This window comes from Tiliqua scincoides, chromosome 4 (assembly GCF_035046505.1).
Source record: "Tiliqua scincoides isolate rTilSci1 chromosome 4, rTilSci1.hap2, whole genome shotgun sequence".
Lineage (NCBI taxonomy): Eukaryota > Metazoa > Chordata > Lepidosauria > Squamata > Scincidae > Tiliqua > Tiliqua scincoides.
The window spans coordinates 219341497-219363586 of NC_089824.1; the positions used below are offsets into that span (position 1 = coordinate 219341497).

A 22090-nucleotide genomic window follows, 5' to 3' on the forward strand; every position below is an offset into this window, starting at 1 on the left:
GGAATGGCTATGAAGGGGAGGGGCCACTTGCTCAGTGTGGTGAGGCTTCCTGCAGAACTTACTGCTTTGCACCCCTTCCAGCTATGCCACTGGGTGTGAGTGAATGCATATGGCCTCAAGTAGACCACATGGTGCACAGAAGGGCTGATGTAAGTCAGTTGTCATTTTTGTGTCATTGAGATGGTGGGCAACCTTCAGTCTCGAAAGACTATGGTATAAGCCTACAGCACCCAGTAGTCCCAGGCAGTCTCCCATCCAAGTACTAACCAGGCCTGACCCTGCTTAGCTTCCGAGATCAGACGAGCATGTGCAGGATAACAGTTGCTGCAGAGACTATGGTATAAGCCTACAGCATCTGGTATTCCCAAGTGGTCTCCCATCCAAGTACTAACCAGGCCTGACCCTGCTTAGCTTCCAAGATCAGACAAGATCGGGCATGTGCAGGGTAACAGTTGCTGTACATAGATGCCATACTGCCACGACTGGCCAGAAACACAAACAAGGCAGTCTGAAACAGAAAGAAGGCAGAGGGGACTGAAAGCAGCAAAAGACATCTGTCAGTCCTCCTGGACTTTTTCAAAATGGACAAGACCTTGCACAGGGAGTAGGCAAAGGACTCATATTGCCTGTTTATGCCTGCTATTATAGTGCCAAAGAAATGTTGCTATTCAGGGACGTGTGGTGGGTGGGGAGGCAGGTGAGGCAGAGCCTCCCCACCAGAGTCCTTTGAAAAGCACTGCCACTGCCATTGAAGTGTGCAAACACTCACAACCCACACACCCACACAGGTCATCTGCTGAGTTTCATGGCTAAGAGGGATTGGAATCCGAGCTTCTTCCCTGGTCCCACCCACCACACCACACCAGCATGCACATTTAGTGCAGTGGTTAAGTGTGTGAGCCAGCAAGTCCCAGGTTAAAATCTAGTCTACAAATGCTCTGGATGGTATAGACCAGCTGCAGTTTCTGCCAGCCTCAGTTCTCCCACCCGCAATTTCAGAATAACAGTGCTAACCCTGAGAGTGGTTGTCATTCACTCCAGTGGACATGATGTGTGGTGATCAATCCAAAAGTGTTGTGTACATGCAAGGTATTAACTCTTCCCAGACCAGAAAGTGCTGCATCCCTGAGACAAAGATGTCGAAAGGTGACATGAGGCAGAGAAGAAAAGTGAAATTGGACCGGTCTTCCATGGCTGGTGATGTGACCAAGCAGACTCCTGCGCAGGCAGCCCGCTTCTTGGCCTTTGCCGATCCCAGCCAGCCCAAGGTGAAAGCCATGCTGGCCAGTGTTCTCATGAAGGACAGGAAGGTTGTGGACCAGGAAGAGAAGAAGGACACAGAGCAGAAAAGACTCATCGGGATCCTCAAGGCTGCCGAGGCACGCAACCGGCTGAGGAACTCAAGGCTCCAGTACCAGAATCTGAGGGTGAGTCCAGGGCACTTGCAAATCCGAGAGGTGTAAATGCAAGTTGCATGCTTTGCATCTCTCTCACCCACTGGCATTGTGAGAGCTCATGGGGAGGCAAGCAGGGTGGCAGAGCCCTCCCCACAAGTGTTCGCTAGGCTGTCTGTGCCCCCACTATGTGAACAAACTGTCTTTCTGTAGGCTCTGCAGTTAAGGCCCTACAGATGGCAAGGTCTTTGACCACGTTTCAGTGGCATAGCTAGATGGGGTGCAAAGCACTAAGTTTTGCAAGTGCCTGAACATGCCATGGAAGAGACCTCCCCCCTTCCCCTTTGGAGCCATTCCAGGTGATGGGAGCAAAATAGAGGTGGAATGCCGGAATGGTTCAGGTGCCTGCAAAACTTAGTGCTTTGCACCCCCTCTAGCTACACCACTGGACAGAATGCCCTCCCTTGAGCTCCAGGTGAAGCAAGGGGGCTCCATTTTTTCAGGCAGCCTCTGCTGAGAGCAACTCCTATTCTCACTTCTTTGGCCTGCCTGTATTTGGCCATCCAGCCATCATCATGCACAGCCTTTGGCTGCAGTCCTGCAGTGCCCTTTCATCTCACTCCGGTGGCATTCACTTTCCCTTGAGAACTGCAAAGTGTTCATTACATGGAAGGACTGTTCATGGGAACATGACTGCAACCATCAAGGAGGTGTGGCTCTCCCCCCCACACACACACACACACTGGAAGTCCTTATTTAGGCACAGAAGGGGTTATCATCTTGCTGGCATGTTGGCACTGAATGCAAGAACTTGGACAGCCAAGTGCCTACAAACGGCCCCTCCTATGGTCTGTTGTAACATTCGAAGTTTACAAATGCCAAGCCCAGCTTCTCTGTATAATCCCCGTGAGAAAGCCAATTCCGAAAAAAATTGCTTATTTTAGCCCAGACCGCCTCGAGGAAGGTATTTTCTTTCTGTAATCCCAAACAACATGATATCATAACTTGGCTCCTGCTGTAACTATAGAGCAGCAGTTATTTACGGCTCTTGCAGGGAATGTGCTATAGTTAGTAACCTTGGAGTAGGGTTTTGTTGCTGCTGCTACTGTCCAAACACTTCCCTCCTCCATACTTGGGAGCATTCTGGCCAGCATGACAAAATATCTCCAGAGGGCCCTTAATTTGAAATAAACTACTCCTGCCTTTGCAAATTTCCAAAAATTGGCAGTGAGTAGTTTAAGATGTACAGAGGCATCTTCCAAACAAAATGAAGTGCTTATGGGGTTGAGACCATCTTGGCATTCAAATTTAGGCTAACTTTTTACATGAGAAAAGACAAAAGCCCCAATCCACAAAAGTTAGTTTTGCCGGAGCCCCATTGGAATCAACTGCAGTTTGTTTATGGCTCACCCACCCCAGGATGCAATGGGCCCCCAGTGTGACCATTGTTTAAATGAACTGAGGACACTGGGTAATTGAGAGCATGGCCCTGTAACTCAGAAGTGCACATGTTCTGTGCACCAGAAGACCCAACTTCAGTCCCCAAATTGGCAGTTCAAAGGATCCAAGGTAGTAGGTGTTGGAAAAGACCCCCGCACCAAAGGTCTTAGAGAATCAGCACCAATCAGAGAAGACTGGGTGAAACTTGGCACTGGCCTGACTCGGTATAAAGCAGCTTCATATGTACTATGGTACCTTAAGGCCTGTCCATTTTAGAGTGGAGCAAAAACAACACCTATCTGGAACTGCCTCATTGGTAAATCAGGCCCAGTGTAGAAGGGCTACACTGGTTGTCAGCAGCCTCTCCCAGCCCAGCCTGGAGGTGTCTTGGCCAGTGGCATAGCTAGAGGGGCACTAAGTTTTGCAGGGAGCCTCACTGCAGAGAACAGGAGGCACCTCTCCCTCCCCTTTTGAGCCATTCCAGGTGGAGGAAGCAAAACAGAGCAAATGCAAGGAGGCAAATGTCTCCCTTTTGTTCCCACCACCAGGAATGACTCTGAAGAGGAGGAGGAGGAGGAGCCACTTGCATGCTGCGGTGAGGCTCCCTACAAAACTTAGCGCTTTGCACCCCCTGTAGCTACGCCGCTGGTCTTGACCCTGGGAACTCCTGCATGCCGAGCAGGTGTACGACAGCCAAGTTGCAGATCCATTTGCTGCTATCCTCAGTCCGCACCACCTTAGGACCCAATCCTACCCAACTTTCCAGAACTGATACAGCTGTAATGCAACCCCAATATAAGGGAATAAATGTTCCCTTACTTTGAGGAATCTTCCATGACTGCCCCTCTACTGCAGAATGCACCACACCCACTGGCACTGCTTCAGCAGTGTTGGAAAGTTGGACAGGATTGGGTCCTTAGTGGTGCTGCTCCGAGGTTGCAAAAGGTTATTTGGCAAATCTGGAGGGGAAGGGGAAGCGATATGCATCAGACAACATGTCGTTTTTCCTCCTGTTTGGCTACATCAGGATGAGGGCAGCATTGCCCTCACTCTTAATTGGCTTTGTAAGAATGCCAGACCAGCCAATCAGATCTGGCTTACAGACAAGGTCTGGCTTACAGACAGGTCAGCCAATCAGATCAGGATTACAAACAAGTAGCAAAGAAGGGGCAAACAAGATGAAGCCCTTCGCCTCTGCCACAAGGTGTATGTATCCCTTTCATACTGAACATGTTCTAAGACTGTGTTTTTTAAAGAGATTTTTTTAAAGAGTATTTATTGTTGACATGCAATGGTATTTGTCAGCACTGTGTAGTTGACATACAGTGGTATTTACTTCTGACAATATCTGTAAGGGCGGCACGAAATGACATTGGTGTTTGACACACAAATAGCTTATGAGATTTAGATTTAACAACTGCTAAATTGAAAAAAAAAAGAATCAAGCTATGTCGATTGAGATTGAGAACTGGATTGAGAACTGGTTGGAGGCCAGGAAGCAGAGAGTGGGTGTCAATGGGCAATTTTCACAATGGAGAGAGGTGAAAAGCGGTGTGCCCCAAGGATCTGTCCTGGGTGCTTTTCAACCTCTTCATAAATGACCTGGAGACAGGGTTGAGCAGTGAAGTGGCTAAGTTTGCAGATGACACCAAACTTTTCCGAGTGGTGAAGACCAGAAGTGATTTGAAGAGCTCCAGAAGGATCTCTCCAGACTGGCAGAATGGGCAGCAAAATGGCAGATGCGCTTCAATGTCAGTAAGTGTAAAGTCATGCACATTGGGGCAAAAAATCAAAACTTTAGATATAGGCTGATGGGTTCTGAGCTGTCTGTGACAGATCAGGAGAGAGAGCTTGGGGTGGTGGTGGACAGGTCGATGAAAGTGTCGACCCAATGTGCGGCGGCAGTGAAGAAGGCCAATTCTATGCTTGGGATCATTAGGAAGGGTATTGAGAACAAAACGGTTAGTATTATAATGCCGTTGTACAAATCTATGGTAAGGCCACACCTGGAGTATTGTGTCCAGTTCTGGTCGCCGCATCTCAAAAAAGACATAGTGGAAATGGAAAAGGTGCAAAAGAGAGCGACTAAGATGATTACGGGGCTGGGGCACCTTCCTTATGAGGAAAGGCTACGGCCTTTGGGCCTCTTCAGCCTAGAAAAGAGAAGCTTGAGGGGGGACATGATTGAGACATACAAAATTATGCAGGGGATGGACAGAGTGGATAGGGAGATGCTCTTTACACTCTCACATAATACCAGAACCAGGGGACATCCACTAAAATTGAGTGTTGGGCGGGTTAGGACAGACAAAAGAAAATATTTCTTTACTCAGCGTGTGGTCGGTCTGTGGAACTCCTTGCCACAGGATGTGGTGCTGGCATCTAACCTAGACGCCTTTAAAAGGGGATTGGACGAGTTTCTGGAGGAAAAATCCATTATGGGGTACAAGCCATGATGTGTATGCGCAACCTCCTGATTTTAGGAATGGGTTAAGTCAGAATGCCAGATGTAGGGGAGAGCACCAGGATGAGGTCTCTTGTTATCTGGTGTGCTCCCTGGGGCATTTGGTGGGCCGCTGTGAGATACAGGAAGCTGGACTAGATGGGCCTATGGCCTGATCCAGTGGGGCTGTTCTTATGTTCTTATGTCGCTAAACCTAAATCACTTGAATTTTCAGCTTTGAAGGAAAATTGGTGCTACCCATGGATTGGCAGTAGGCCCAGGACAAATGAAAGGAAGTACTTATAATGCATAATAAACTTTAGAGGCTCATCACAAGATGTGATGGTTTTAGGTGACTTTATAAAGGGATGTGACAAATTCATGGTGTTGCCAACCCTGACTGAGACTATGCCCTAGGGATTTGTTCCTCCCCCCCCCCACATGACATCATGTTATTGAACCAAGGACACCCTGTTGAAATCTCCAGGATTGCTATCAGTCAGCTGAACATTGATGCAAATTCTTGGAGACTTCACACTAGTCCTGGAGGGTTAGCTACCCTAATGGGAGAGGGCTTTCCATTTGTCATGATGATACTAAATGACATCTCCATGCACAGAGATGGCCTCCCTCTGAATACAAGTTGCTGTGGACGAGCCATAGTACATGGCTATTTCATGTCCTATTAGAAGTTTCTCAGACGTGCCTGTCTTTCCTTGGCTGGAACTGTTCTAGATGGTCTTTTGATCCAGTCTAGTACATTTGATCTTGTGAATGCTCTCCTACCTGTGTTTTGTTTTCTTTTCTTTCCAACACCAGGCACAAGAGATCAACTTTCTGATCTCCTTCCAGAGAAATGCTAAAGGTGCTGTGAGGCTGGAGGTCTTCCTCCCACCCAGGAGGAATCTGGCAAGGCTATCAGATTGCATGGATACTGTCCAGGTATGTTGGGTGCACCAATGCTCGCGCAAAGCCAGGCCTCTTCTCTTTGAGTCTGGTTCCAAAAGGAGAGAGTGGCTGGACGGACAGAAACACAGCATAAGTGTGCATTCCTCCTACATGAGACAGCCAAAAAACCACATGATGGACCACAGAGGATGGTTTAACAGTATCCTGAGATTTCTGCTGCTCTTTACTAACAATGGAGCAAAGGCCACTGGCTTGAATCAATTTGGGAAAGGATTAAATCATGGTGGGTGGATCTGTCAATGGCAATTAATTGTGAGAGCTAATGAAAGGAACTTCTAGCAGACATTTTAGAGCACAAGAAGCTGGTGTATTTGGAAACAGCACGTTGCGTCACTTGTGATATTTCCTGCGGCACCGCCCCCTCTGGCTATGCTACTGAGTGAGCAGATTATAGTGACATGGTACTGTACTGAATGCCCTCGGTTACCTGCACAAAGGAATAATCTTAGCTCCTGCTCCTCATGTAACGAGACTGCTGTAACAAGACGAATGGTTTGCAGGTGTGCCACAGGAGTTTGGGGGAGGGTCTTTTATTAGTAGGGCCATTGGGGGATGTGAGCCCCTGCACTGGCAGCTCAGTGTACCTTGTCAATTGTCAAAGAAGTGATGGTGTGCCCTGAAAATTTTAGTGCCTTGCCAGTGTGCAGTGAGATGAAAAAGGTTGAAAATCTCCAGGTTAGCAACCCAGGCTCAAATTAAGTGTTGTGTGTGTGTTGTTGGCAACCTTCAGTCTCGAAAGACTCTGGTATCGCGCTCTGAATGGTGGTTCTGGAACAGCGTTTAGTGTGGCTGAAAAGGCTGATTCGGGAGTGACAATCCCTTCCACACTGGGAGCAAGTGCAGTCTGTCCCTGGTCTGTCTCCCTGGCTACAGGTCTTCCTTCTTTGCCTCTTTGCTTCAGTCTGTTGCCCAAGTGTCTCTTCAAATTGGGAAAGGCCATGCTGCACAGCCTGCCTCCAAGCAGGCCGCTCAGAGGCCAGGGTTTCTCATCTATATGTGTTTTATGGTATAATTCTTTGACAGTCCCTGGTTGAAAGGATCTTGAATTGTTAGAAAGCATTCTAAAAGCTAAACGCTAAAATTTATTTTCATTGTTTGATCTTCCAATTGCTTTCTTCGCGACTTTTCCATTTGTGAACATTATCTCCCCACACATTTGGGCTTATTTTCTTGAATCTTTTCTAGAGCAACAAACTATCTTCTGATGTTGTTTCCATTTTTGCTTTGTTTTTCAGAGAGGCAGAATTGAAGAGATCCTGGAGGATGAAAACGGGGAGATTTTTATCAGAAGGCCTTGAACCCCACATAGATAATTCAAGGGGATCAGGATAGGGATGGAGGCCAGCCAGAGAGCAAATATTTGGAGGGCTACAACTTTGCAAATTTATTGCTGTTTAATAAATGAGGTGGATTCTCACCAGGAGTTGCCCAGCACGTGTTGCAGCTCTGCCTTTCAGATAAACATGTGGCACTATGGCTGGAGCATTGTGCTTGAAGATGGCAAGTAGAGAGTCAACTCCCATGAAGCTCACCAGGTAGCCCTAGGAACATGACTGGCTGTCCACCCTAGCCTGCTGGGCTGTTGTGAGGATAAACATGGTGCCATTGCATGTGTTTGCAGTTCTGTTATACAGTCCACTAGCAGTTTCTCCATTTCTTAAACCACACCAGAAACGGCTGATATACTGCATCTCTTTGGGATTCTCTGACTTCCCAATTTTGGCCTGGGAAATTCAGCAGTCCCTTGTAGCTGCCACCATAAGTGCCTCCTCCAGGAAAACCCTGAAGTGATGTTATGACGCTATGTGACATCACGACATCTCTGCCCCAGGCATCAGGGCCTCTAGGTATTCCACTGGGTACATGCTAAGCAAACCACTTTGTGTTGGGAAAGGTGCCTGCATATCCTTTTTTTCCTCCCCAACATGTATGCACTGCAGAGCCAAACTGCAGGGAGCCCCAATGACCCCCTGGCTCTCCAGTGCTGTGGGTTATGCATTGTGAAAACAGGCACAAGGGCACTCCATGCATGTGGTAGAGAAGCAGGTACAGGCCAACGATTCCTTGTGTACCCACTTCCACTGAAACAGGTGAGTGCTGGAAACTGGAGTTCTGCATTTCACCAGACAAGAATTCCCAGGATTATTTGATGGAAGCAGTTGCAGTTAAACTGGTATACGTCAAGCTTGTAGGGTAGTGTAGTATTCTTGATATTTTAAATGGGTTCCTAGTCACTAAGGCTACAATTCTATCCACACTTACTTGGGAGTAAGCTCCATTGATTATAATGGGACTTACTTCTGAGTAGACACACTTAGGATTGGGCTCTAAGGCTTCACAGCAGCACACTGTGTCTTTTGTGCGACTTCTGTTGAGCAGTGCTGCTCCTCTGACATTTGTCGTGCTTGCTTAGCAGTGATCTTTGTGATCAGTCCTTGACCTTGTTCTGAATGATGCAGATTGTAGGTCCTCAAATGTCTGTTTGTCTGTCATGTCTTCAGCTTGCAAAGGTTGCCTTTGCCTATGTGAAAATATGTAGAACATCTGCATTCTAATAAAGATAGCAGACCCAGCTCAGGCAGGGTGACTCCCGTGTTACTGTCTCTTGATTTGTTATTCTAATGGTGTGGGTATAGAAGTCAAAAGGCAGTTATCTGAACTGCAACCAGTAGCACAGTTAGAGGGGGTGCAAAGCACTAAGTTTTGCAGGGAGCCTTACCGCAATGTGCAAGGGGCCCTGCCTCCTCCCCTTTGGAGCCTTCATTTTTGCTCCCATGCCTGGAATGGCTCCAAAGGGAAGGAGGCAGGGTCCCTTGCACACTGCAGTGAGGCTCCCTGCAAAAATTGGTGCTTTGCACTTTAACTATACCACTGGCTGTATCAACCATGCTGAACTTGCAGGGATCCTGGGTGGAGTCCAAATGAAATGACTTGAAGCAGGCAAGGCAACAGGTGCCCGGAAACCAGTCTATTCTTGGTGGTAGCAAGCGGAATTTTGTGTAATAGACCAGGGATGGGAAAAGTCTACAGGACCAGGGAGAGCTCCCAAGAAATGTAGTGCTACCTTGTCACAGGTCAGAAGAACTCCACAGCTGGAGTCTTGTTCAGCATGGAGCAGGTCCTCAATCAATCCCTGGCATCCTCACATAGAACTAAGAAAGACCCCTGCCTGTGACTCTGGAGAGCCAGTACCATTAACTGTAAAGACTGGGCTAGATGGCACAAGGTTCTGACTCGGTATAAGAGAACTTGCCATCTGCACTTCTCAGCTGTGAGAAAGGGATACAGTTCTGGCTTGAACCTTTGCATGGTGGCATTGCTGAGTGGCCTCCAGGTGTACATGACATCATCTCAACAAGTTCCTTACAAGGAAATGAGGGTATTGGGTGGATTAGATTTGACAGGGAAGGGTTTTGGAGAGTCTGAGGCCAAATTTGCACTGAGGTGCTTAATGTGGGCCTAGATTTGACTGCTTTAGAGCCCAATCTTGTCCTCAGCGGCACGACTCTGTGCCGCTGAGCACTGTTGCAAATGTGCCGTAACACATGTTTGCTAGCCTCACCGCTGGGCTCCCGCCCATGCTAGCCCAGCGCCAGACCGCCAAGCCAAGGCATGGTAGGTGGGGGCGGGGATAGGGGTGAGGAGGAGGCGTTCGGGGGAGGGGGAGACCAGCGAGGGTCGGGGAGGGGGGTGGGCTGGAGGTGTGCCCGGGGAAGGGAGGGAGGCAGGTCCGCGGAGCTCTGCTCCACAGGATCCAAGTTGCTCGGGGAGGGCTCCGTGCCCTACATGAGCGCCTTTACCTTACCACCAAAAAGGTCGGCGGTAAAGTGAGTAGCCCCATTGCTGAGTAGCCCGGGGCATGCAGGATCTGGCTGCAGCCCTTCTCGGTGCCTCTGAGCCTGGGCGCCCCAGGCAGCTCAGGACTGGGCTGTTAGTGTGCACAAGGGGCTTGCAGGATCACAGACTTCTCATACAAAACACTCCTTGCATATAGAAAGGGAGCATGTCAGATTGAAAGGCACTATTTTGAAGCAGGAGTTGTCCCAAGAGGAGCACCATTGCGTGGTTCATTTGCAAGTCTCTTTCCAGGCTGCGGTACATTGGAAATGGGCCTTACCAGAGCACAGGGGACAACTGGCAAGGATATCAGACTAAAAAGGGCCTTGAGGCAGCTGCTCCCCACTTTCCCACCCACCATGTTTGGAAGTACTCTCTAGTCCGGTGATTTTCAACTGGTGAGCCACAGCACATGGGTGTGCCTTGAAAGGTTCACAGGTGTGCCACAAGAGTTTGGGACACAGCTGTTTGAAATCACTGAAACCCTCTTCTAGGTTCTGTGGCTCTGTTTTTAGAGTACTATCCATAGTAACAAATTGTCTGTCCCTCTGCCGGCAGAGGAAGAAGAACAGGCAATTTGTTACTATAGACCAGGGATGTCAAACAAAAGGCCCGTGGCCCAAATGTGACCCCCAGAAGCAATTTATCCAGTCCCCATTATAATTGGGCTTTCCCAGCATCATAACTGGGCTCTCTCATATCTTGAAATTATGAATAAGATTTTTATATTTTCTCTTCTGCCATTTGCAGCTCATGAGTTTCTGTGTGAGAACAAAGCACTTATTTTTGGCCATCATCTGCTTAGTGATGTCATTTCTTGATTAATGATGTCACTTCCAGCCCTCAGCAAGCATCATGAATGGTATTCAGCCCACTACATAAAATGAGTTTGACATCCTGTTCTGCCAGATTCCCACTCCAATCCTCACTTAGGGAACTTATGCCCACTCTAAGCTAATTAGCTCCCCTCTCGTCCCCCCAACAATGGCCCCAGTTCTCTACAGCAGTACTGCTAGACTCCACCACCAGGGTAGCTTGCCTGTTTAAACTGCAGGGACCCAGTTCCTAAGGCAGCAGTCCTTCCCGGTATAGTAGCACACCTCAGCTCTCCACAGCCTGTTTGAGTAGTCCATTAGTCACAAAGTCAAAGTATCCAAGCCAAAGTCAATAAGCCAAGTCAGTCACTCTCCTCTCCAACCTGCACTCCTTCTCCAACCTACATCCCCTTCTTGCCTCAGGTGCTCCTTATATCCCTGAGGGCCCTATTGCCTTCAAGTGGCTGCAGCTGTGCAGCACACTCTGCTGGATGCCCAGGCCTTACCCTTAAAGGGGCCACTGCTGACACCACATCTACCTCCTCCCCAGGTCTTCCATGATTCCAATACACATCCCTGCTCTAGACAGTTGCCATAAAGACAGAGCCACAGAACTCAGAAGAGTTTTCCAGAAGTTGGAAATGAAATCACAAGGCAAAGACCATAGAGACGACCATAGCGGTCAGTGTGCTGTGAGGGGGAAAAAAATGCTTGAAAATCAAGCTCTCTGGTTTACTTGGCTCCGGGTCCTACACAATGAATCTCCCCATCCGCCCTCATGACCAATTGATGGATAACATCTTTGAACAGCAGTCTTTAGAAAACAGAACAGACTCATGTCAGCCTGCGATTCATGTCAATGATGGATGTTTATGCTCTGGGGAAGAAACTAATGAGTTTTCATTTAAAGCATTCATATCTTTTAAAGTAATAATCTATTATCACAACTGCTTAATTACCTAGGGCACTGCACTGGATCAGATGTCACTGGATTTAATGTCACTTTCAGCCTATCAAAGGCAAAAGTTTCAGAATGTTTTTTGTTGCATTTAATTTTTTTATGTTACTCAGAAATAATAACTGAATAATCACTGTGGCTGCCTGGGTCGCCTGCCTCAAAATTCCCCCTTGCAGTACCCATTTGAGGTCTTTACCTCCTGCATCGGTGCCATTTTCCTTATCCTTATGCTGAGTTAGACCATTCAATGGTCCTTCCAACCCAGTATTATCTGCCCTGTTTCACAGTAGCCCTCCAAAATCTCAGGTGGGATCTTTCCTAGTTCCAGCTTCCTAGATCCGTTCTAATTGGAGTCATCAGCAAACAAACTTGAGTCCTACCACTGAGCTGTGATCCCTTCTCCAGTTGACCTTGTCAAACTGAGCCTTGGATGCCAAAAGGGATTTTTATGTGTGCCAATAGTTCTTCCAAGAAAAGAAAAGGGTCACTGAGGAGCACAGAAAGACTCCAGAATGAGACAAACAACCACAGCCAACGTAAACATGGCCCAAGGCAGAGATATTCTGCATCCACTAAATCAAATGGCTTGTTCACTTTTAACACTACACCAGGCTGAACCTCCCTGGGTCAAGTAGCTTGCAAACCATCTTCCAAAGAGGCCCTTTCAAGGGTGTGAAGAGGGGGGGGTGCCTCGTGCCTCCACATGCAACTGGCATGCCCCCTTCCACTTGCTCAAAAATCACATCTATCATTATTATTAAGAATATTTATATAACCACTTTTCAACAACTCCAACACATTTAGTTTGTGGATAAGTTGCTGTAGAACAAGGATGGACAAGTGAGCTAACCCAAGAACCACTCTTCACCTTTTGCTGCTATCAGCAGGAGTTGGACCACACACAGGACTTTGACCTCTTGCATGCCACGGTGAGGCTCCCTGCAAAACTTTGTGCTTTGCACCCCCTCTTGCTATGCCACCGCAACAGAGGTCCTGCTCTTTAGCCCCAGGACAGACCACCAGATACAAGTCCTTGATGAGCTCACCCCACAATAGTCTTCATGCTTCCCTGCAGAGATTTGGGGCCCAATCCTATCCAACTTTCCACTGCTAACGCAGCTGTGCCAAGGGGATGTGTGCTACATCCTGTGGTAGGGAAGCAATCATGGAGGCCTCCTCAAGGTAAGGAAACATTTGTTCCCTTACCTCGGGGCTGCATTGTGGCTGCACCAGTGCTGGAAATTTGGATGGGATTTGGACATTGGAGTATAAAAAGCATGCTCACAAACCCTTGTGTCCTATCTTTTTCTTATGCCAGCTGCGTCAAGTACCCCTGTTCTCCCCACTCCCCAAGAGCAGGGATCAGTGCTCCTTCCTCTTTCCAACCACTCTCCCTTTCCCCCCACACTCTACCTTGGAGCAGCAGGGCAAACCGCTGCTCCAACACATGCTGAGCTGACTTCTCTTTTGCAAGTTGCTGCTCCAGAGGCCACTGAATAACTTCTGACAGCTGCTTCAACACCTGCTGAGCCGTCTCTCCAGGAACCCTTCCCCTGGGTGAGCCATCTTCCCTGGCTGGAATCAGCAAAGCTACTGGCTAGCCCTCCTGAGCTTTCACTTCAAGCCCTTTCCTCCCACCTTGGAATCAGGAGAATGCTCTGTTTTGCTACCTTAACCTAGCAGTTGGCAGGGAAATTGACAACATGCTTAGTGTTCCTGTCATTTTCTCCTTTGGGGTATGAATGTTAAGTCTGGGACTCTTTAATCTCTTGCTCAACAGTACAGTGGGAGGCCTGATGGTCAGCCCCAGGCTTCCCTTTCAAATGGAGTCCCTGAAAGGCATCCACTCAAGCAACCAAGGTGCTTGGGAGCTACTAGCAATGAGTCTCTGTGAGCAGGGTCCAGAAGGACACGTTGTCTCCCCTCCGGTTTTGTTCTGGGTTTCTAATGGGTGTGTTCCCCTTACAGGAGCAGTGGGCGCATCACACTGGAAGCCACATCAGCACAGGCGAGAAACAAACTAGCTTTTAAACATACAATATCTCCAGACCTCTAGGGAGCTCTGTGTACTCTCAAGAAGTACCGCACACAGGTCACATTTCACAGCATGCACTGGCCTTTCCCTGACCCTGAAGCACATGGGGCAGCCCCCTACATGCACAGAGCATTGCTGGCACACCGGCAACACCTCCAAAGTGTGTTTACAAGAGTAGAGAGGAAAACATCTTTATGGTGAGAATAAACCAACACGATTTTAGTTTCTTTCTAGCACACACATACGTAATAAAAACAAGAGGAAAACTAAATAATAAAATAAATGGCATCTTAAAATGTCAGTTCCTGTATTCAGAATGGATCATTTTGTGTGTGTTGTACAGATTTTCTGGAAAAATAAATGGTGGCAATAAAAGGTGGATAGTTCAGAGCTGGGAGAACTGAAGCAAAGATAAGGAAAGGGAGAGGCACATGAGGGATAGAAGGTTGGATGTGGTCAGGAATGTGTGGAGGGGGCGGGCGGGCAGGCAAGCAGGTATTTGCTTATCTCTGCTACAGCAGCATCTCCGAGCCAGTTACACTGAACTCAGCACGCCAGTGCCATACAAGCAGACATCATTATATTTGCAAAAAGAAAGGATGTGATTTCTCAGGAGACTTGCTGGCATCCTCTAAGCCATTAATTGTCTTGTCAGTTCCTCTGATGTAGTGGTAAAGGCAGGCAAGCTTCACTGAAAAGCAGCCAGCCTGCCATGACAGAGCTTCCTTTCCAGGTCACATCTACATGATTTTTTTAATGCGGCTCCATCCCGCATGCATTGGGGGGGGAGGGGAAACACCCTTTGTCTGGTTCCACCTCTACAGGTGACGTAAAGTGCCTTGATTGGCTGTATAGGCGCATGGGAGGTACTTAGAACACAGCTACAAGGTGCAGCTACCCACCCCACCACTACCACCACCATTCATGGTCACATGTGTTTATGTAGGGGGTGGGATAGCTGGGCAATGGATGAACATATATTCTGCTCTGGACTGTGTGGTGCATTCAGATCCAGTGAATCATCTGTGCACAGCCCCCTTAAGCACAATTCAAACTCTAGGTTCTCTCCTCCCACCAGTTCCATCTCTTCCAGGTCTAGGAAAAACTGCTGCACTTGGCATCCTGCCAAAGAGACTCATACTAGGACCCATTTTAACCACTGCTTTAAGTTACCAAGACCTGTATGGAGTCCAGGGTCAGCAGACAGCATAAGGGTCACACCCTTGCTTCACATGGAGTAAGGTACAACAGGCTCAGCCTGCGCCTAAACTGAAGGGGGCCCTACAAAGTGTGGGAAGGGCTCCTCTACAGTGTTCAGAGAACCACTGTTCTAAGATGCTAGACAGCTCTTTATCCACTACCTCTATACATGCACATGCCTGTTCCCAAGATTATGTCACAATCTCTACCATGCTCAAGAAATTACAGAATATGGCTGGGCAGATGAAGTGGCAGGCCCTTCGCCAAGAAGAGCAGCTGAACTCTCAGTGGTTCCCACTGAGTTCTATTGGACAAACAGGCTGAATTCTGGCACACAAAAGCTGTCCCCTCCCTAGACACTTGAGTCTCAAGAGGCCAGTGGCAAGTTTAGATATTTGCCTCCATTGTGTTCCCTAGTGCACCACTGCACTTTCTCCTACAGGACTGAATGGCTGCCCTTCACCTGCGTGGAGGAAATTCAAGGCAATCAAAGATACTGACATGCACCTTTGCTAGTCTAGTATGGTGTTATTGATGGTGACCTTGCCTTTTGGAAGGTGGATAATAATTAATAATAATTAATAATTAATAATTAATAATTAATAATTAATAATAATGATAACAACCTCAAACTGTTACCCTGCACATGCCTGATCTCGTCTGATCTCGGAAGCTAAGCAGGGTCAGGCCTGGTTAGTACTTGGATGGGAGACCGCTTGGGAATACCGGGTGCTGTAGGCTTATACCATAGTCTTTCGAGACTGAAGGTTGCCAACCAACCAATAATAATAAACTTTATTTGTATCCCGCCCTTCTCACCTAAAAGGGACCCAGGGATTCCACTGTAGGTGAAACTGAGAATGGTCTGTTGAGGTCACTGATGGGAGCTAATGGTGAGGAGGAGGTCTCCAGATACCTGGTGGTCTCTTGATTATTTTGAAGGGTCAGCCATCAGGATTTGGTGAAGGTGAGCTCCCTAAATCAAAAGGGGTGGAGATGTGCGTGCGTGGAGGGAGTGCATGTTGAAGCCACCATAGGGATACGTTGTCGTGAGAATGGATGATGGCCGAATCCCAAAGGATCTCCTCTATGGAGAACTCGTGCAAGGAAAGCGCCCTACAGGTAGACCACAGCTGCGACACAAGGACATCTGCAAGAGGGATCTGAAGGCCTTAGGAGTGGACCTCAACAGGTGGGAAACCCTGGCCTCTGAGGGACCTGCTTGGAGGCAGGCTGTGCAGCATGGCCTTTCCCAGTTTGAAGAGACACTTGGCCAACAGACTGAGGCAAAGAGGCAAAGAAGGAAGGCGCATAGCCAGGGAGACAGACCAGGGACAGACTGCACTTGCTCCCAGTGTGGAAGGGATTGTCACTCCCGAATCGGCCTTTTCAGTCACGCTAGACGCTGTTCCAGAACCACCATTCAGAGTGTGATACCAGAGTCTTTCAAGACTGAAGGTTGCCAACTACTATCTAGGGATACGGAGACTTTCTCAGGAGTTCTGCGATGGGGAGTAGATTAGCTGCCTAGGAGCCTTCACTTGATGCTTAACTGGTATATCTGAATATAAAGCTAGTGTTACAAAATAAAAACTCACTGTAAGTCTCTAGTACTCTTATTCAAAGGAAACTGAACCTGACATAGCACTGTAATAACAGGCACAAAATAATACAAGAGCAGCTCTGCTTTCTCTCCATCATTGATTATGTTTCCTCATCTTGCCCATACAACAGGCCGGCCTCTTCATTGACCTTCCTCTTCTTGTGGTCATAGCCCAAAAAACAACCCCCCTTTTTGTTGTTTTTGGCACCCCTTGCAAGCCCCTGCTCATTCTGATGCCTTCCTGGCACCATCACTGCAAATGCAGGATCTACTAACTTGGTAAATGTTCCTCTTTCCTAAATGTTCCTAAATGTTCCAGTGCATGCACATCCTGCTTCTCAGCCTTTCAGAAAACTCTCTGTGCAGTCACACTGGTTTCCTTGGATGTCTCCCAGTTTTGATTCTCATGGGAACAGAGGAGATCGGCTCCATTTTCAGGTCTCTCAAAACAGGGGTACTTCAAGCAGGCATGTGTGAAAGGATAGAACCTCCAAACATGTGAGAGTGCCTGTCCCTTGTGAGGAAGCAAATCTGCTTCCTGAGTAAGAGGCCTGGTTGCCTGAAGGGCTGGATCCCAGCAGTGGCATAGCTAGAGGGGGTGCAGAGCACTAGGTTTTGCAGGGAGCCTCACTGCAGCAGAGCCATTCCAGGTGGTGGGAGCAAAACAGAGGCAAAATGGGGAGGGGCCACTTGAACACTGCGGTGAGACTCCCTGAAAAAAATTAGTGCACATCTCATTTTAGAAATTAAGCCTCCAGTGACACCGGCAGCTCAGTTCAACTAGTAGCAAATTAACAAGTGCCATGTTGAGAGAGAAAGTGAGGGTGGACTTCGCTTTCCAGAGCTCAGAGGCTCTGTCTTCTCAAGGGGCCTGAGTCCAAAGAAAGCAGGCTTCTTATTGGTGGAGTTGGGCGGCACCTACTGGACACGCAGAAGAACACAGTCAAGAGTGAAACCAAGAGGTGTTTGCAGAGCATCAAAAGTTGTGTTCCAGGTGTGCAGAGGGACAGCAAGCCCTCTCAGTCTGGCATCCCTCCAACCTGATACTTCCAGGAAATCCACAGGCAGGGTATGAAGGCAACAGCCCTCTTCCCCCCTCCCCTGCCACAGTTTCCACCCACCCATCACTTAGTCATCACTGCTACAGCGTTCTGGGCAAGTAATGGATGTGTCGAGAGAATGGTCAGAGTAGCTGGAAGGGAGCAGAGTTGGAGGAGTGGAAATCTTTGACAGGAGAATAACGGGAAAAATAAGAACAAGTGATTGGGTGGGGTAGGACTGTGGGGAGCCTTCAAGGAAAGAGCAGTAGCACAGCTAGAGGGGGGACAGCGCTGTAAGTATTTCAGGCCCCTCCCACTTGCCATGGGAGCCATTTTGGGCTGCAATGGCAAAGCAGAGCATTGGCTCTGATGGCTTTTGGGAGGGGCCACTTACACGGCATGTTGCGGCAGCTGCAATACTTACAGAGCCGCTGCCCCCTCTAGCTATGCTACTGAGGAAAAGGAGGGTTTGGGGCTGGAAACTGAAAGCACTGCAGGGAACTGAGGTGGAGCGCTGCGTCATGACATGCACGAGAGCTTGCACAGCAATGTGGTGTAGAGATTTGCCCAGTTAGAACCTTGCCTCCGCCACAGACTCGCAAGGTGGTCTTAGGCAAGTCACTCAGCCTCAGCTGCAAGACAGGGAGAATAATATTTCCTGACTTTAGGCTGTGTCAGAAGGGCTACATCAAGATACAACATGAGAAATGCTTTGCACATTCTGAAAGTGCACCAATCAATCAATCAATCAATCAACAGTATTTATATACCGCTTTTCAACTAAAAGTTCACAAAGCGGTTTACAGAGAAAAATCAAATGTTTTTGATTTTTCAACAAATGTTGAAAAGCTGAAAGATTTGAAATGGAGCGAAATTTGGGGTCAAGGTATAAGAGGACTGAGCGGTCACAAGGGAATGTCACAGAGAGGACTGGAGGAGTCAATGGATCCCACATTGCAGAAGAGGGGCCTGCAGTATGGCGGGGAAGGGGGAGGCACGTCCCACCCTGACTCCTCCCAGCTTCAGCCCACTCATAGTGCCTGCAACCTTCTGTGGCTGCAGTCCTAACCACACTTTCCTGAGAATAAGCCCCATTGAACAAAATAGGACTTACTTCTGAGTAGGCCTGGTTAGGCTTGTGCCCTAAAACAGTAGCTAAGGGACCCCTCCCAAAAGGCAAGGAGGCGGAGCCTCCCTGGGGCTTGAGCCTGGAAAGATGGAAAGCAGTTGCCCAGTAGGGGAAAATGGACCTGAAGCAAAGGACGGATGCAGACAGACATGTCGGACTTTCAAGAAGTCATGAAATGAGGGGACATTCACAAGATAATCTGGAGCTTTGTGAGAACAAAATAATTGTTTATTTTTGAAAGAACTTGTAAGTCAGAGGTCATCAACCTACGGCCCATGGGCTAGATGCAGCCCACCACCAAAGGCCATCTGGCCTGCGTGGAGCTTGGCTTAGGAGGTAAAGCCTCCCACCCAGTTTGCTATTTGCCAGACAAGGCAGTGGCATAGCTAGAGGGGGGTCAAAGCACTAAGTTTTGCAGGGAGCCTCACCACGGCGTGCTGCCGTGAGGCACCCTGCAAAACTTAATGCTTTGACTCCCTCTAGCTACGCCACCAGGACAAGGCATTGCAGAATTCCACAAGCAGAACTCCATGAGCAAGACTTCGCAAGCCTGGGCAGGCAGCTCTGCCCTGCCCAGTACATGCCACTGGGTGGGAGGCTCACACCCCAAGCCAAGCTCTGCACAGCCACTTCCAGGAGCTTAGCAACTTGGGAGTTTGGCAATGATGTGATGACGTCATCACCAAATGTCTGGTCCCTTAGCTAAAAAGATTGCTGGCCCTTGTTGTCTCAAGCACCGGCTGTTCCAACCCACAATTCCTGAAAGATTATCATGAAACAAAGCATATTCTAAAAGCTGAGAACTTCCTTGAAAGGACAAAATAAAGTCCAGGTGACTGTCGGGGGAGGGTGTGCAGAGCTGGGCCAGGGAGAGGGGGGCATCCTTTTGATGGATGAAAGACAAATAGAATACACAATATGGATAGAAATCGACACATACATCAGGTACCTCCATTACACTTTCCCACTGGGACTAACAGCAGCGCAAAGAGGATTGGTTTAGATCAGGGGTGTCCAAAGTTTTTGGCAGGAAGGCCAAATCAGCAAAACGAATTAATTTACATTTAAAATTTGAGTAAATTTACATAAGTTTACATAAATGAATATATTAAAGATGAACTTATATGAACGAATGAAGGTCGTGCAATAGCTCAATGCCTATAAAAGGCCTTGCACAAAGCAAGGCCAGCCTTTCCTTTGCTGCCGCTGCTGCATCACAGATGTGAAACAGCAAGCAGTGGAGGGAACTCTCATCCCACAGCTCACGAGAGAGGTCAAAGAGTTGCCCTCATGCTGAGAGAAGTTGCGTTGGGCCAGTGCGGGCTTCAACAAATCTGGTTTGAGCCAGAGGCTCATTGGAGACTGGGGGCTCCCTGAGGGCCGCATTGAGAGGCCTTGAGGGCCGCAAGTGGGCCTTGAGGGCCGGGGTTTGGGCACCCCTGATTTAGATCACAAAAATGGTATGGGGAAATGGTATAGCTGCTTTTTCAGCTATCACTTTTGATAGAATATATTTCAATGCGGTTTGTTTCATTGCATTCTGCATGAAATTACACATCGGATGATATATAATATGATGGTATTATTTGAAAATACCAAGATTTTAAAAGTTTTGACCAGTAGTAGTGTCACCCCACCCTGTCCGCATCACCTGGTGCAGCCCACACTCCCTGTACCCCCTGCCAATGCCACTGGAACTTTCTGAATTCCAAAACTTGCATAGAAGCATGGATGTTTCTGCCACATGCTGGAGAGGCAACCGACTTCTCAAAAATGCTGCTTACCTCATCCACCAAATTGCATGGCCCCCAAATTGCATTCACACAGTGGGGATGGGGTGTGTGTGTGTGTGTGTGTGTGTTAGCCTTCTGGATTATTAAACAAGCAGATGACACAGTTCAGCCAAAATGTAACAATTTACAAAACAATTTTTTTTTCGGCGAGGCCTGAAGACATTTTTGTTTAAAGAAGCCTTCTGAGTGCATGGCCTTTTTTAAACATCTTTTCTGTACCATTTTAGTATTTTTACAGGCCTGATTCCTCTGATTTGCTACGTTTTGCTCTTTTTATCTGACTTTTTATCTGGCTATGGTTTTTATGGGTATATGTTAATGTGTTTTTAATATGTTTTTATTTGTGGTTAAATTATGTTTTTAATCTGTTTTTAATATTTTGTGAGCCGCCCTGGGTCCCTTTGGGGAGAAGGGCAGCATATAAATAAAGTTGTTTATTATTATTATTATTATTATTATTATTATTATTATTATTATTATTATTATTATTATTTAATAAATTTCCCAATCCAAGAAAAAGATTCCAGGAAGGCAGACAAGGGTGAAACACAGAAGGGCCACACCACAGACAGATTAAGAGGGTAACACCAGTGGTTGAATTGGAATGTAAAAGTTTTGTTACTGTAGTACAATGTCCACATCATAACAGCTTCCAAAGGCTTCCCCCAGACCTCCAAACTCATGCACACCTGAACCCCCCCTTTCCCTTTCTCCCACCACAACATGCAACCAGACCAAGTGGGTGGGCAGACAAAAACATCCCCATTGGTTAGCAGGGAGAAAAAGAAGTTGGAAGTGAGAGTGTGAATTTTGTAAATGCAGACTCCCCCCGCCCCGCCCTCTCTTTTGTACCAGTCAGTGGGAAGAGGGTGTTTCTACCCAGCTACAGCAGGACCAACCCTTGGGAGAAACATCCCCATTGACCAGCAGAAAGGAGGTGGAAAAGGATCACTTCCTCTTTCTTGGGTCCCCATCAGGCAATGGGGTGTGAGTGGCTAGTGGTGGGTCCTTCCGGGATCATGAATATGCCCCAGTAGGAGCAACTGCTGCTGTCAGCCCTGATGTAATAACGGGGCGGTTTTGCTGAGGAAGGAAGCATGGGTCTGAAATGTGTTGGCAAATCTGAAAGTCACTCTGGCATCAGTGCTTTCTTGCAGCCCTTGGTTTGGGCTTTTTCAGCAAGACAGAGTTTATGCCAGCCCACAATCCAATGAAACCAGTGGGTTCTGCAGCAGCCTCCAGCAGCCCTAAGAGAGTCGCAGGTCAAAAAGAAAGCCCTGCTGGAGGACAGCAAGTTTTGTCTCGTCTCAGATGTTATCTCCAGCAGTGGCCGGGCAGATGCTTCCAGACAGGTCACAAGGAGGGCATGACGGCCACAGCCTACTTCTGGGAACTTGCCTGAAGTCCATTCCAAGCCAGCATGACCATCACTAG

At 47.9% G+C, this 22090-nt stretch overlaps 2 pseudogenes; one reads left to right on the top strand and one right to left on the bottom strand.

The window, feature by feature from the left end:
• Positions 1–343: 343 nt before the first annotated feature.
• LOC136650211 (5S ribosomal RNA) lies at positions 344–463 on the bottom strand (annotated as a pseudogene).
• Positions 464–15708: 15245 nt separating this feature from the next.
• On the top strand, positions 15709–15832 carry LOC136650826 (5S ribosomal RNA; annotated as a pseudogene).
• The last annotated feature ends 6258 nt before the right edge of the window (positions 15833–22090 follow it).